We start from the raw sequence: 15,475 nt of genomic DNA, 5'->3' as shown, positions 1-15,475 counted from the left end.
TGGTGTGCTTCTTAACAACGTATGCTTCTGAAATGCCTCCTGCAACATTCAAATTAAACAAAGCATTTAGAAATATATATTATTCTAAGTATGTTATGCTTTACAGAGAAGATCATATACTTCTTACCTTGCTGTTATTCCTTTTCGGAATCATCATCATCATCATCATGAGGTACTAGAGAAAGTTCATTCATACACTGTGTACAGTGTTCAATCCTCGGATTTGGTCCATCCCAATCATCATCACCATTTTCTCCTCGATGCTTGTAATGTCGTTCACAAGTTCTGCATAAAGCTACTTTGATTGACATCTTACTGTGTAGAGGAAGGATGTCCCAAAAATTATGTACGTAAGAGGCAGCGTACGTATATAAAAATCCTGGTGGTAAGTATTGAATAAGATGTTTCGGCATCGACGATCTACGTTTATAGAACATCTTAATAGCCTCACTCACTCGTGAAACATAAATAAGATGTTGCGTATGAGCATGCAAACAGCATGCACATTTACAGTTTTGTTCCATAGCGTACGATGTCGAAGCACACACTAATGAAAATGATAAAGATCTATTCTTATTTATAGTCTCGTAACAATATTCGTTAGCGGATGGTAAGTAACATCACTCATATGAATAATAAGACAATAGGCTGCTGTGTTAGCAGGAATGTTTTCAGATGTTTCAAATTCTAAACGAATATCAACTGGAGATTCTTTTATAGATTCTTCATGATAAGAGCAGTCTATAACTACAATCGGTGCTTTATTTTTAAATTCTTGAGGTGTAAATAGCGGACGATCTTCTTTCTGATAATACGATGATTGAAATTTGCAAAACATGTCATAGAGCATCCCAAACTTATTTTTCTCAAAGTTAATGTCGATGTTTTCGTAGGGATACGTAATTCCGTTGAGATATAGTCTAACGTGTCTTAATTTGCAGTGATCAAACAGTGAGCTATCTTTTTCGTGATTGAATTTACGATTAGTTTGAAATCCAAAAATAATGTACAAGGGCTTCTCAGTAAAACGTGATGTTTTAACAGCCCAGCTATGCTTGTTTGTAGGTGGTAACACAGGATATTCATGCAGCTCCCAACTTCTAAAACGTATAGGTAATGGTGTATCATTTTCTACAATCTTGAGCAATCGAAGTTTTTCACGATCAGATAAGGTTACATGTGGGATCCGCCACAGTATACGATGCAGTGTTATTTTCGATTCTACAGGTGTTTCTACTGCTTTAAGAGAATTGTAATCACTTCGATCACGGATTAGAATAAGCTCTTGTTTTGCGTTGATTATAATACGTATAAAGTCTTCTGCGAATCCAAAAATATGTTTCAGTGATAACATACCCGTAAAAGTTCCATCCTCATTAATCATCCAGTTGTTAGTAGCTTTTGGACACCATCCAGCCATCCGCAAAAGATTACTTTCTTCATCACAGAAAGAAGGGTAGAGTTTCATTGCACTTGTAATACCAACATTCTTCGTTCGATCTATTTCAACATTATTTGCTTCATATCGCGCTTCAGAAAAGAGAAAAGCTAGAGCATGGTTGTTTAGTTGTGAAGTGCTTGGTCCACTTCCATCAGACTTTTCTAATCGTCCTTCAATATAGAGGTAGCTTTCGTGTGGTAAGGTGTAAACATCTTGTTGATTAATAATAAAATGAATTTCATCATTGTTATTTAATCCAAACGTAAAAGGTTGATAGGAATGAAGCTCACTTCGTACTACACCTTCACGACTTTCTACTGTATTCGTAATGTCTAGCATTTCCTCCATTCTGTTGTAGTAGTGTATATCCTAAATCTTGGAGTATCTGCTTATGGGTATCTGTTAACTCGATGAGTCTCTGCACACATGTAGTATGTCTTCGGAATGTACACCGTGTTTTATAGATGGTTTTCATACTGGTTTAAGATGTAGTTTGTAAGCTACGTACGCGTGCTGATCTAAATGAATAAGCTGATTATGTTTATTTACAAGTCTAAGAGTAATGTTGCTAATGTGTTTTACAGACACAGGATGATAAAGAACTACTGCTGGTTTCTCACAAATAGTATATCCACGTTCCTCTGTAACAATAAAGTCGTGCAGGACGTGCGAAGGTTGTAGATTACTATTCAAGTCTGTAATAATATTACAAGTAATGTTCACATTATAATCATCGAAGAGTTTTATAGGTTGATCAGACTCGTAACGTACGTTCGGTAGGAGCTCCCTCGATGAAAATCCAAGCAGTGGTCCAATCGAATCAGGTTGTGATTTGAAGTCAATCTTAAATGATGATTCAATAACACATTTATGCGTAATGTTGCTTATAGTGATTGAGAACTTGTAATTATGATTACTAAAACTATCTTCCTCAAACTGATCAATTAACGTACTTTCAATATAGTCATGAATATCATCTACTGTATAACTACCTGAGGGTAGTGTTAGCACATACTCATCGTAATAGAACTTGTTTAAACCATCACGCACATTATAGATATTAATGTAGCTTTCAAACGATACTAGTCCAAGACTATGCGGCTGATAACCAAGTTCGATTGGTGGATTAAAATAGATGGTTGTTTCAGGTCCTTCTCCACGTACAGCAAACGTTCTTTCACTGTTCGTCATCACGTAGACACTAATACACTTTCCCCACTGTCTGGGTTTGATATAAGAACATAAGACATAATCGTCCGCACATGCGTGTATTAAAGTTTTGCACACGGTTTTTATTGTAAACAATGTCTGCACTGCTTCCGAAATAACGTATGAGCTCAAAAGGAGGAGGTAAATCTCCATAGCTATCAAAATACCATACTTTAGATTTACGTTTTACATAAGCAACGTAATGAGTTCCAGGTCCACGACTGTCGTCCAAGTTAATTACGGCACTTTCACGTTCACGTGGACGTGCTGGTAGTTGATCGCGCATATACACTCCTCGAAAATAATGAATTCCTAGTTGTTTAGCAAACGTAAAAACTTCATCATGCGTTAGAGCTCGATATGGCAGTGCATTCAGTAGACGTTTTTTGGAGAAATGTAGATACCAAGCCCTTTCTTGTATGGCGCTAGCTTCATGTTCACACCTTTGCCTCGTAACGCAATTGCCTCCATCGTCTTGTTATGACGTTCACTCTCTTTCAACTGTTGTTTCGCTTCTTCTACAGCTTTGACAGTTCTCGCTACAGCACTAGCACCACCTAGCAATGACCCTAAAGCTGCTAAGCCAGCAAACAGCGCAGGAAGAAATCCTCCTCGTTTTGGTACAGGAATAATTCGCGCACGTTTACTAAATATTGCTCTGCACTTTGGAGAAATTCTCGCTCTTGCTGCGCGTAACGCCTTAGTAATAGCTACACGAGGATTGTATTCCCCTCGAATAGCTTTTTGCGCAGCCTTTATAACATCTCTCCATCCAACAGTTTTTACTTTCTTCTTCTTCTTCATATCGTTTGGATATCGTTGTTTCACCATGCTGGACACGACGTTACTAGTCAAGAGCAAATCATAAACTAACCGTTGCCTCTTGTTTCGTTTAATATATATATTACTATTACGTACTTTATGATTCAGTTATCATGAAGATTATAAAGCAGCAAGACACGCTACCTGTTACCGACATTGTACCACATCTCTTACCTAGTTCTAGTACAACTACTAGAAAACGTCATGGAACGTTGTTTCCTTTTACTGTTCGATGTATTATATCAGGTCCGTCGGGATGCGGTAAAACAAATCTTTTACTCACACTTATTACTTCTGTAAATGGTGTACGCTTCGAGAATATTTACGTTTTCGCAAAGTCACTCTATCAGCCGCTATATACTATTCTACAAACTGTAATGCACGATCTAGTTAAAGATGGAATAAGATATTTTAAATTTAATTCACATGACCAAGTACCATCACCAGACGATGTGCTTCCTAATTCTCTTATGATCTTTGATGATGTCGCAACAGAACAGCAAAACGTTATTCGTGCATTCTTTAGTATGGGTCGGCATAAGTATGTTGATTGCATCTATTTGTGCCAAACCTATTCTCGTGTGCCTAAGCAGTTGATACGCGACAACGCAAATGTTATTGTGCTTTTTCGGCAAGATGAGCGCAACATGCGACATGTGTATAACGATCATGTTAACACTGATATGACATTCGATGACTTTAAACGTATGTGTGCTAAATGTTGGTCATTACACCGTTACAGCTTTTTAGTTATTGATAAAGAAAGTGATGTACAGCATGGACGATATCGCATGGGTTTCGATCATTTTATATGCATTAACACTGAATTACAGTAACTACTTGATTAAAAACCACCATCATGTTAACATCTAGCAAGGAGATCACAAAACATATCATCCAAGCTCGAAACAATATTCGACGGAAATTTAAAGAGCTTAAACGTATTCAAGCAGACACGGATTTATTTTTAAAAACACAACTAAGTACACCACTCAAAGAAATTTTTAATTCTACTTCATTACCGCAGTCTACTTCAAGTTTTGCTTCTATGCAAACATCATATCATAAAGAGAAGCATGAAGAAGAAAAGCATGAAGAAGATACGGAAGAGAAGAAGCAGGATGTAGATCAAGAAGAGGAAGATAAGGAAGAAGAAGAAGAACTTAATGATACATCACCATCTAAGCGTGTTGAGTTTTTAACTACAGATGTTATTGCAGAAACACCTACTACATCGACGCAAAATCTACCATCTTTGTCTGAGGTTATGATTACACCAGAGTATCGCAATCAGTTTAGAACTTTTATTCAAGATACCTATGGATCTCTCTTTGCACCTTATATAGAAAAACTTTTTACAGGACAAACTGATACTACCTATGGTATTCGCTACGAAGATGACTGCTTCCGGATAGGAAATTCAAATGTTAAGATTAATAGCAACAAACTCATTGTAAAAGGTGTCACCTATAAACCTACGAAAGGACTCTTAGAACTTCTTTTCTCACGAATACCTGACAAGGATATAATTTTACAAGATGATCTTAAAAAGTATAAAGCAATACTTTTTGCTACTGATGCAACACGACGTAATTACAAGAGAACAGAAGCTGTAAATGCGAATAAGAGTTACAAGTATCGTGAGTTTATTTCTAAGCTGTTTCCGACTGCACGTAGTCTAGACGTTATCTACAAGCCTTTGTTGCCGTACGTGAATGTAAGATACTGGAATGACCCAAACTTACTCGTTGAACGATTACAACTTTTAAGAGCATCGCAAGAGGCTGGTCACACTGGTCACGGATCAGAAATTCTAGAAATAGAAAGAGAACTACGTTATGCCGGTATTATTTTGTAATGGCTCGTCAAGAGAAGATCTCACCTGTAAAGGTAAACATCGCACATGAGTTACATAAACCAGCACGTCGCACCTACTGCCGCAGACGCGTTATTACACGAGGAAAAGATGATCTCTGGCAAGCAGACTTAGTAGAAATGATTCCATATGCTTCTTGTAATAAGGGCTATAAGTATCTACTTACTGTTATCGATGTGTACTCAAAGTTTGCTTTTGCACAACCCGTGCGTTCTAAAACAGCAGCTCAAGGCTTCTTCAAACTGATCAAGGTAAAGAGTTTTACAACAAGGATTTTTCTTCTTACCTCAAGTTACTTGGCATTCAACACTACTCTACGTTCAGCAATCTCAAGGCAAGTGTTGTAGAACGCTTTAATCGTACACTCAAAACAATGATGTGGCGAGAATTTACAGCGCAAGGTTCATATCGTTGGATTGATCTGCTACCTAGACTTTTATCTACCTACAACGATACACCTCATCGCACTATCGGAACAAAGCCACGTCTTGTTACAAAGAATACACCTCGTCTAGATGCTATTCATCTTGTAATCAAAACAGCTGATCCACGTCGCTATCGCTTTAAAGAAGGTGATTTCGTTCGCATCAGCAAACACAAGTCTATCTTTGCAAAAGGATACACACCTAACTGGAGTACTGAAATTTTTCAAATCAGAAGTGTTAAGCTTACTAATCCAGTTACGTATTTACTTCGCGATCTCAGAGGACAGCCTATTGAAGGAGGATTCTACATCGAAGAACTGCAGAAAACAAAATATCCTGATCACTATTTAGTTGAACGTGTTATTCGACGTCGTGGTAATAAACTGTATGTTAAATGGCTTGGTTTTAATAACAGCTTTAATTCATGGATTAATAAAGAGGATGTACTTTAAATCTTATGTGTGTTTTCTTTTAATCCTCTACGTTTCCTTTCTTCTAAGTCACTAGGACATGCTGTAGGATTAAACAACACCTGTAATATGTTTTGACAATTCATATTTATTTTAGACTATATACATACATTTTTATCCTTTGTTTATGTTACGGTCTTTGACACTCAGTTTTCGTTTTATTGCACCAACAACGACAAGTGCTGCTATATTCAGCTAAAGCACTAGGAAATAACACACACAGCATAACTTTACGAAGCAGATTTTAACGGCTACACGACATACAGGCAGCATGTAACTACGCATCAGGCGAATGTGTTCTAGGGCCGCAGGGGAGATGAAGCACGAAGAAAAGAAGATCAATCACTCTATTGATGAGTCCACGCCCAACATGCTTCCTCATCTTTCTCCCAGCACGTTTCTTCACCTTTTCCTTGTTTACTCTCTCCACAGCCATGATAAGTGTTTATAAGCGAAGACAACTCGTTAGTTTTAGGTCCGTGATACAGTTTAATTAGTTGACATGTACGGCACTGTCTCACAGAAGGTCTTCTAGCTAAACTCACGTGTTCATGATGTAAACTACACGTTTGAAGCTCTGACAAAACAGGATCTTGAGTCCACTCACGAGGCACCTTTTCCCAAATCTTCTTTACAGCATTCGCAGCTACATTAACCAAAAATGCCTTTGGTAATGCATTTAACTCTACTTCAGTAAAAGTGTTTAGTTTCTTTTTGCATGCATAAAACTTTACGATCGCCTTTTCAACTGCGTTACACTTAGTATCTGTTAGAAATGACATGATGTCTTTACTCTACAAATGTTTCTTTTACACTAAGGTTATTTCGACACTGCACTTTACATATGTTGTTCACTTCCCGGCATGCACTGCGACACAACCAATCAAAGAGCATACCTACATGCTGTAAAGACTGTTTACTTGTTTCTCTGCTATGCTCTTTCGGAAGAGTTTTAAATGATGGGCACCCCAATTCATGCATGTCGATAACTTCACATGATGATGGTAGAAAATCACGCAACCATTCTTTCTTTTCGCAACCCTTTAAAAGAACAAGATCTGCTCTTGACAGATGTGCATTCATCATTAAAGGTAGAAAACGATAAGGTATTCCTTTTTCTTCCCACTTCAAACCTAAATTGTTTTCAATCCACTGAGTCTGCTTTTTATCTTCATCTGTTTGCAAACAATAAGGGAACGGTGGACTAAATACTAAACTAACAACTAACACACTGCAATCTAACACAGCCACCTCTTTAAACACAAATTTGTTTCCGTTTACTTTAAAGCCTTGCACATCAACTATTAATGTTTTCGTCATGTTTGCACTCTACACTCTATCACTGTTTCTCGAAGACTAAAGCTTTTAGTCAACGAACGTGTTTAAACATGCACAATGACGTCATCACAACAGCACGTGCTTACTCTAGCTTGCCCGATGTGTGATTAAACTTGTTCGAATTAGCCGCCACCAGCAGCGAGGTAAGCGATGTAAGATGGCGGTAGCTAAAGATGGCAGCACGGTGCTCTGTTGATTAAAGATGGCTGCTTGTCAAAAAGATTTTTTCAAATTATCCGCAACCACATAGAGTGCAGCACTGAGGTTTGCGATGCAAGATGGCGGGTGACAGCTTGTCAAAGGTAAGTAGCTAAAGAGGGCAGCACTATGGTTAGCAATGCAAGATGGTGGATGACAGCTGTGACGTAAAATATTACTCGCAAGATAGCACCACGATGCTCTTTTCATTAAAGATGGCAGCTTGTTAAATAGAATTTTTCAAATTAGCCGCCTCAAAGGTAAGTAGCTAAAGAGGGCGGCACTGTTCTCTCTGGATCAAAGATAGCTGCTGAATTTTTCAAATTAACCGCCTCAAAGGTAAGTAGCTAAAGAGGGCAGCACTGTTCCCTCTGGATTAAAGATGGCTGCTGATTTTTTTCAAATTATCCGCCACCACAAAGAGGGCAGCACGGTGCTCTCTTGATTAAAGATGGTGGATGACAGCTGAAGAGCGAGTAGAATTTGTTTCCACGTGGAATTTGCTGCCACCACATAGAGTGCAGCACGGTGCTCTCTAGATTAAAGATGGCGGATGACGGCTGTCAGAAAAGCGCATAGGTTTGTAAAGCACGTGGAATTTGCTGCCACCACATAGAATGCAGCACTGTGATTAAAGATGGCGGATGACAGAAAAGCGCATAGGTTTGTAAAGCACGTGGAATTTACCGCCACCACATAGAGTGCAGCACTATTCTCTCTGGATTAAAGATGGCGGATGACAGCTGACGAAATTGCCCGCAGCATAGTGCTCTGTTCGTTAAAGATGGCGGATGACAGCTGTCAAAAAAGCACGTGGCTTTGTTTCCCAACAAGAACACATAGAATTTTTCAAATTGCCACCACCACATTTCAAAGGTATCTAGCTAAAGAGTGCAGCACTGTGCTCTGTTGATTAAAGATGGCAGATGACAGCTGTCGAAAAAAGCACGTGAGTTTGTTTCCAAACAAGAGCACGTGGAATTTTTCAATTTGCCGCCACCACATAGAGGGCAGCACGGTGCTCAAAGATGGCTGCTGTCATGTGGAATTGCCTGCCACCACATTTCAAAGGTAAGTAGCTAAAGAGGGCAGCACCGTGCTCAAAGATGGCTGCTGTCAAAAAGCATTTTTCAAATTATCCGCCACCACATTTCAAAGGTAAGTAGCTAAAGAGGGCAGCACTGTGCTCTATAGATTAAAGATGGCGGATGGCCGCTATCAAAAAAAGCACGTGGCTGTCAAAAAGCACGTGGATTTGTTTATCTCGAGCTAGTGAGGTTAAGTTGGTAGCACTAAGGTTTAGGTCCGTCAAGATGGCAGCACTGCCGATGACAGGTGACGAAAGAGGGCAGCACGGTGCTCTGTAGTTTAAAGATGGCGGATGACAGCTGTCAAAAAAGCACGTGGCTGTCAAAAAGCACGTGGCTTTGTTTATCTAGCGCTAGTTAGGTTAAGTTGGTACTACTGAGGTTTAGGCCCGTCAAGATGGCAGTACTGAGGTTAGCGATGCGTTGTTGTCGATGACAGCTGTCAAAAAGCACGTGGCTTTGTTTACAAATCTGTCAAAAAGCACGTGGCTGTCAAAAAACACGTGGCTTTGTTTACCTCATGCTAGTTAGGTTAAGTTGGCACTACTGAGGTTTAGGCCTGTCAAGATGGTAGTACTGAGGTTTGCGATGCGTTGTTGTCTGTCAAAAAGCACGTGGCTTTGTTTACAAATCTGTCAAAAAGCACGTGGCTGTCAAAAAGCACGTGGCTTTGTTTACCTCATGCTAGTGAGGTTAAGTTGGCACTACTGAGGTTTAGGCCCGTCAAGATGGTAGTACTGAGGTTAGCGATGCGTTGTTGTCTGTCAAAAAGCACGTGGCTGTCAAAAAACACGTGGCTTTGTTTACCTCACGCTAGTTAGGTTAAGTTGGTACTAGTGAGGTTTAGGCCCGTCAAGATGGCAGCAGTGAGGTTAGCGATGCGTTGTTGTCGATGACAGCTGTCAAAAAGCACGTGGCTTTGTTTACAAATTCAAATCTCCCGCCAAAATTCAAATTTCCCGCGGGCGGCGGCGGCGGCGGCGGAGGCGGCGGAGGAGGAGGCGTGAGGCGGAGGAGGTGCCGCAGAACTCTCCCATTATACTACTACTTTACATTGGAAACAACGTACGGGGACCTCCCCATGCTCTTTCTCGGATAACGCTAAGAGACATGCAATTTTAAAACAATCTTATTTACTGCATGTACACTATTTACTTCGATATTCGAATACAGTGTAGAATACCGTAGCGAACCACGGGTACATTCGCTAGTGACAGAATAAAGTTAATTTTGAGTATAGAAACACTTTGTTGTTCATCATTTTCGATCCGTACGGTGGACTTAAAATTCACCCATCGTGTATATTTAGAATTGCAAATGACCTAATAGCTTCATTTTCAGGCACAACGACAGATGTCAATGACTGATCGATATTCCGACATTTTATATGCACATACATTTCTGTAATCTATGTTACCATTACACGAAGCATGACCCTGCGTTTCGTATGAATATTCTCTAATGAATTTCTCTCTAACGCCACTACTCAAACATAAATTAATTGTGGTGTATTTTATAATTTGAACCTAATTAGAGATCCTGAATCATACAAAATTTATGAAAAAATAGGTGTCATTTGTCTGTTCAGTTATCAGCCCGAAGGCTGGTTGGATCCTCAAACACCATCCTCCGAGGCAGGGGCGTAACGTTTGTGATATGATCCAGCGTACCAAAATAAAAATCCCGGTCCCCTCAAATAAAATGTAAATCTTATGAAGAACTTAATCTAAATGTAATTACAGCATGTAGAAGTTATGCAATATATTCTCACGTTATATAAGACAAAGTCGCCTCTGTGGTGTAGTGGTTAGTGTGATTAGCTGCCACCAACGGAGGCCCGGGTTCTATTCCCGGCTCTGCCACGAAATTTGAAAAGTGGTACTAGGGCTGGAACGGGGTCCACTCAGCCTCGGGGGATTAACTGAGTAGAGGTGGGTTCGATTCCCACCTCAGCCATCCTGGAAGTGGTTTTCCGTGGTTTCCCACTTCTCCTCCAGGCAAATGCCGGGATGGTACCTAACTTAAGGCCACGGCCGCTTCCTTCCCTCTTCCTTGCCTATCCTCTCCAATCTTCCCATCCCCCACCAAGGCCCCTGTTCAGCATAGCAGGTGAGGCCGCTTGGGCGAGTTACTGGTCATTCTCCCCAGTTGTATCCCCCGACCCAATGTCTCACGCTCCAGGACATAGCCTTTGAGGCGATAGAGGTGGCATCCCTCGCTGAGTCCGAGGGAAAAACCAACCCTGGAGGGTAAGCAGATTAAGAAAGAAGAAGATATAAGACAAAGACACCTCCGTACAGGCCATGAAGGCCCTTGGAGGAGTTTAAGGTAAAGGCTTCCACCATTGTTAACCGCGGCACGTGATAGGGTCGTGTGGTTAACTCTACGCCCGCCCGCCTTTGCCCCCAGGAATTAACCTGGTACTCATTTTTGGTGTAGGCTGAGTGAATCTCAGGGCCATATGCACCTCCGGAAGTGGAAATCTCGTTTCCTAAATTTTACGACTTCCTGACGGGGATTCAAACCCACGTCCTTCCGGGCGAACCCAGCACGCCTTTACCGCCTCGGCCAGGCAGCCCCCATTGCCACGTTATATATAGTACTTAAAGGGATTATTCGTCATTGCAAGATGATTTAAAATATTGTTTAATAGTTTTTTTTTTACTGCTTCCATGGTTTGACGGCTAAGCTATTGAACTAGCAACCATAAAACACTTAGATATCCATACTCAACATTAATTGGTTTCATTGTGTCAGTAACTACATAATAATACTCTGTAACCGATACCGGTCTCAGTTATAATATTTATTTATTTATTTATTTATTTACTTACTTATTTATTTATTTATTTATTTATTTATTTATTTATTTATTTATTTATTTATTTATTTATTTATTTATTTATTTATTTATTTATTTATTTGTCCGCCTGTGTGGTGTAGTGGTTAGTGTGATTAGCTGCCACCCCCGGAGACGCGGGTTCGATTCCCTGCTCTGCCACGAAATTTGAAAAGTGGTACGAGGGCTGGAACGGAGTCCACTCAGCCTCGGGAGGTCAACTGAGTAGAGGGGGGCTTCGATTCTAACCTCAGCCATCCTGGAAGTGGTTTTCCGTGGTTTCCCACTTCTCCTCCAGGCAAATGCCGGGGTGGTACCTAACTTAAGGCCACGGCCGCTTCCTTCCCAATTCCTTGTCTATCCCTTCCAATCTTCCCATCCCCCACAAGGCCCCTGTTCAGCCTGGCAGGTGAGGCCGCCTGGCCGAGGTATTGGTCATACTCCCCAGTTGTATCCCCCGACCCAGAGTCTGAAGCTCCAGGACACTGCCCCTGAGGCGGGATCCCTCGCTGAGTCCGAGGGAAAACCGAATCTGGAGGGTAAACAGATTACGAACGAACGAACGAATTTATTTATTTATTTATTTATTTATTTATTTATTTATTTATTTATTTATTTATTTTCCGCTCCCAGATACACTGCAAAATAATGTTTCTTCCAATATGCGGCTATAAAGACAACTTTATCATTGGCCTTCAAAATATCTTCCTTTGTGCATGGTGATGGTAAATACTGACAAACCAGGTGTTCTTCATCCCGAAGTAGCTCACAACCACAGGTCATGTCTCCATGTACATAGTCCCACCTACCGTGGTTAGACTTGCATTTTGAAACACCTGTCCGCAGTCGATTGAGGGGTCTTCTAGACGTGATACGGAAGACGAAAACCTGTAGAAGGTTCTTTCTTTAAGGTCAGGAATAGATGACGTACTTGATGTTGCCGTAGTTCACGCCTTCGTTTTTCTGGTGTATCAACAAGTGTTATGTTTGTTCTTAAAACACTCTTTCTTGACCTGAGTCTAACAGGTTGCATTTAATGGTCAGAAAGGGCGGGTAGGTTGATGTGGATCGGTTGATTGTTTCCGACATTTATTCGATTAAAACACAGACAACTATACGAACAAAATTAAATCAAAATGTTTGAAAAATATCAAACCTCAAAACTGATAAGCCTATAATAAACTTGGCACAAAGAGAGCTCGTTCGAGACTGATTTGATTGATTGTTACTACGACTACGTGTTGTCATTAAAAACTGTTATTAAATAAAAGACAAATGTTCTGCAAAATATATGCATAATACTATCTCAAGTGCACTACAAATCGAGAAAGTATTATTTCCTACCTAAAATATTATACTTTGGTATCAATTTTTTTATGGTTGTAATTATTTTTAAATAATTTGGTGCAGGCCTTTTCTGAGGAACGTTTCGTGGTGTTGACACGTTTCGTGGTGTTGCGAGAGACAGAAAGGGCAAGTATATTTTACAGCTATGCTACACTCAACACAATAAAATGCTGTTAGATGCAACCAAGTGACGATCCCTCTACGAACAAATTGTAAAAATCAAATTATTTCGACTGATTCTACAAAAACGCCCAGAGCATTTCCGTGCACAGTGACATTAAGCTGGGGGGTATAATTTTTAATTTTGTTTTTCGATGAGTCTGTGGGGCTCTTTAATGACCCGGGCCCACCTGCATTAACCAAAACCAAACCCCATGGCACTACGGCCCTTGAAGGGCTTTGGCCAAACAAGCGACTGCTGCTCAGCCCGAAGGCCTGCAGGTCACGAAGTGTCGTGTGGTCAGCACGACGAATCCCCTCGGCCGTTATTCTTGGCTTTCTAAACCGGGGCCGCTATCTCACCGTCAGATAGCTCCTCAGTTCTAATCACGTAGGCTGAGTGGACCTCGAACCAGCTCTCAGGTCCAGGTAAAAACCTCTGACCTGGTCGGGAATCAAACACGGGGCCCGGGGAAAGAAGCAAGCACGCTACCCCTACACCACGGAGCCGGCCACCTGCATTAAAGGCCCTAACGTTACGACCCTGCTCCGAGGGTTGTGCGGAATGCCAATCGCATTCCTCACATAAAATGAATATACAATGTCAACTGAATTTCTGACTATCCTGTTTCCAGGGAACTGCTCCCGTAGTTACTGCCCCTATTGAAAACAATTTACAGATTGTCGTGTAATTATGAATACTTATTGACTACGTTACTGACTGTCTTCCAGTGTCGGTAATCTAATGCAGAATTAGTGAAATACACATCCAGATCGATTTATTTTCGAGATATTTCGGTTTCTCCACTTACTCTGGCAGGCTATCATTATATTGCTTCCCTAATTTTATTCATAAAAACAAACTTTGTTCCGCAGAAACATGTGAGGTTTACTACCTAATTTCCAAATTTAAAGGTTTTAAACTTCTGATGCGCAACTGAAGGCAGATCCAATACTGAGAGCCGCGTCAACTCTACTTTCGACAATATATACTGTAGTTATTTATGCTTGTCTTAGAAGGGAAATGGAGAAACCTCCAGCTTCTCCCAGCTATGTTTAAGGTCACTAGAGCTACCCTAGATCAGTTTTGGTGGTTACTATGAGGAGATGGAATTGCCTATCCCTCATGTGTCAAATTTATATACATTAAACCGCACTAAAATTGGTCAGCAAAGAAATTTTTAATTGTATACATTCTGGAAACGGGAGGATATTCGTGAACTGTGGATATCCAGTTGTCGAAATATTTCGACAATAAATCAGTATGCTGCACATATATTTCACAAATTCTGCACTAGATTATCGACACTGGAAGACGTTCAGTAACGTAGTCAGCAAGTCTGCATAATCACCTGCACAATATGTTCATTCTATTTCAGACAAGAGGATTTTGAGAGAAAATCATTTTCTGCGACGGCCGATTTCTGTGCGGTGAAGCAGATCTATTTTTTTTAATAATCTCTTCAGGTATAATTTTGAAATATATTCTTTGGCAGCTAATATAAGTTCCCTGAACGAGAATGAAGTGACATTTCTTATTTGGGAGTGATTTATGATTTCTTCCTTTCTTTATTTCTGCACTTGCGACCATCTTAGGACCACGCAAAGTAAATTAATGATCTGCCAGCACTGGAGAATTCCCTGCCTGGCAACGTCCCTCCATTTGTCTGACTGGATCTTCATGCCGCTAATATTTCCCTGGAAACTTTTGAAACTGACTATTGATGCCCTAAAAATATACCTGTCTGTTATTGAGATTTGATATATTTTTCATTATTTGCATATCATTCTTAGCTTCTTGGAATCTTTTTAAACTTATCTTAAGTAACTCATCTGAGATTTCAGAGATTGTTTTAACAAATTTATTGGAATCCGTTCTGTTAAGGCGCCCGTATAACATTCTTCTTCCCTCATAGTATGTGTAATATTTTCTATCTGATCGGAAAACCTCAACTCGACTTCTCAGCCTTAATTGTTCTGCGATATGTCTCGTAGAACGAATTTGTCGAATTATTATCCTTCTTTCTTTTCTGTTTCCTATAGTTCCCAATTCTGACCGAAACAACCCAGTAACGTTATTATGTCCTTTGGATCTTACTATCCGTCCTCTGTATAAAAAAGAGAAAAGAATAGGGGACAAACTCATTTATTACGTATTGTGTATAATACATAAAAAGTGATATTATTCTTTATGATGGACTTCTAGCCTTATGTATTTAAATTACACAGTTACTTTCTTCTCCCGCGTTATATAAATGCATCA

At 40.1% G+C, this 15,475-nt stretch overlaps 1 protein-coding gene across 1 annotated transcript in view; it reads right to left on the bottom strand.

Annotated features, from left to right (window-relative positions):
* LOC136866752 (secretin receptor-like) overlaps nt 1-15,475 on the bottom strand; it is a 341,576-nt gene that overhangs the window by 215,101 nt on the left and 111,000 nt on the right. The gene's annotated exons all lie outside the window — the stretch shown is intronic.

Source organism: Anabrus simplex, chromosome 3, assembly GCF_040414725.1.
Source record: "Anabrus simplex isolate iqAnaSimp1 chromosome 3, ASM4041472v1, whole genome shotgun sequence".
Classification (NCBI taxonomy): Eukaryota; Metazoa; Arthropoda; class Insecta; order Orthoptera; family Tettigoniidae; genus Anabrus; species Anabrus simplex.
The sequence above is the reverse complement of the archived record's forward strand: the minus strand, read 5'-3'. Positions and strand labels throughout refer to the sequence as shown.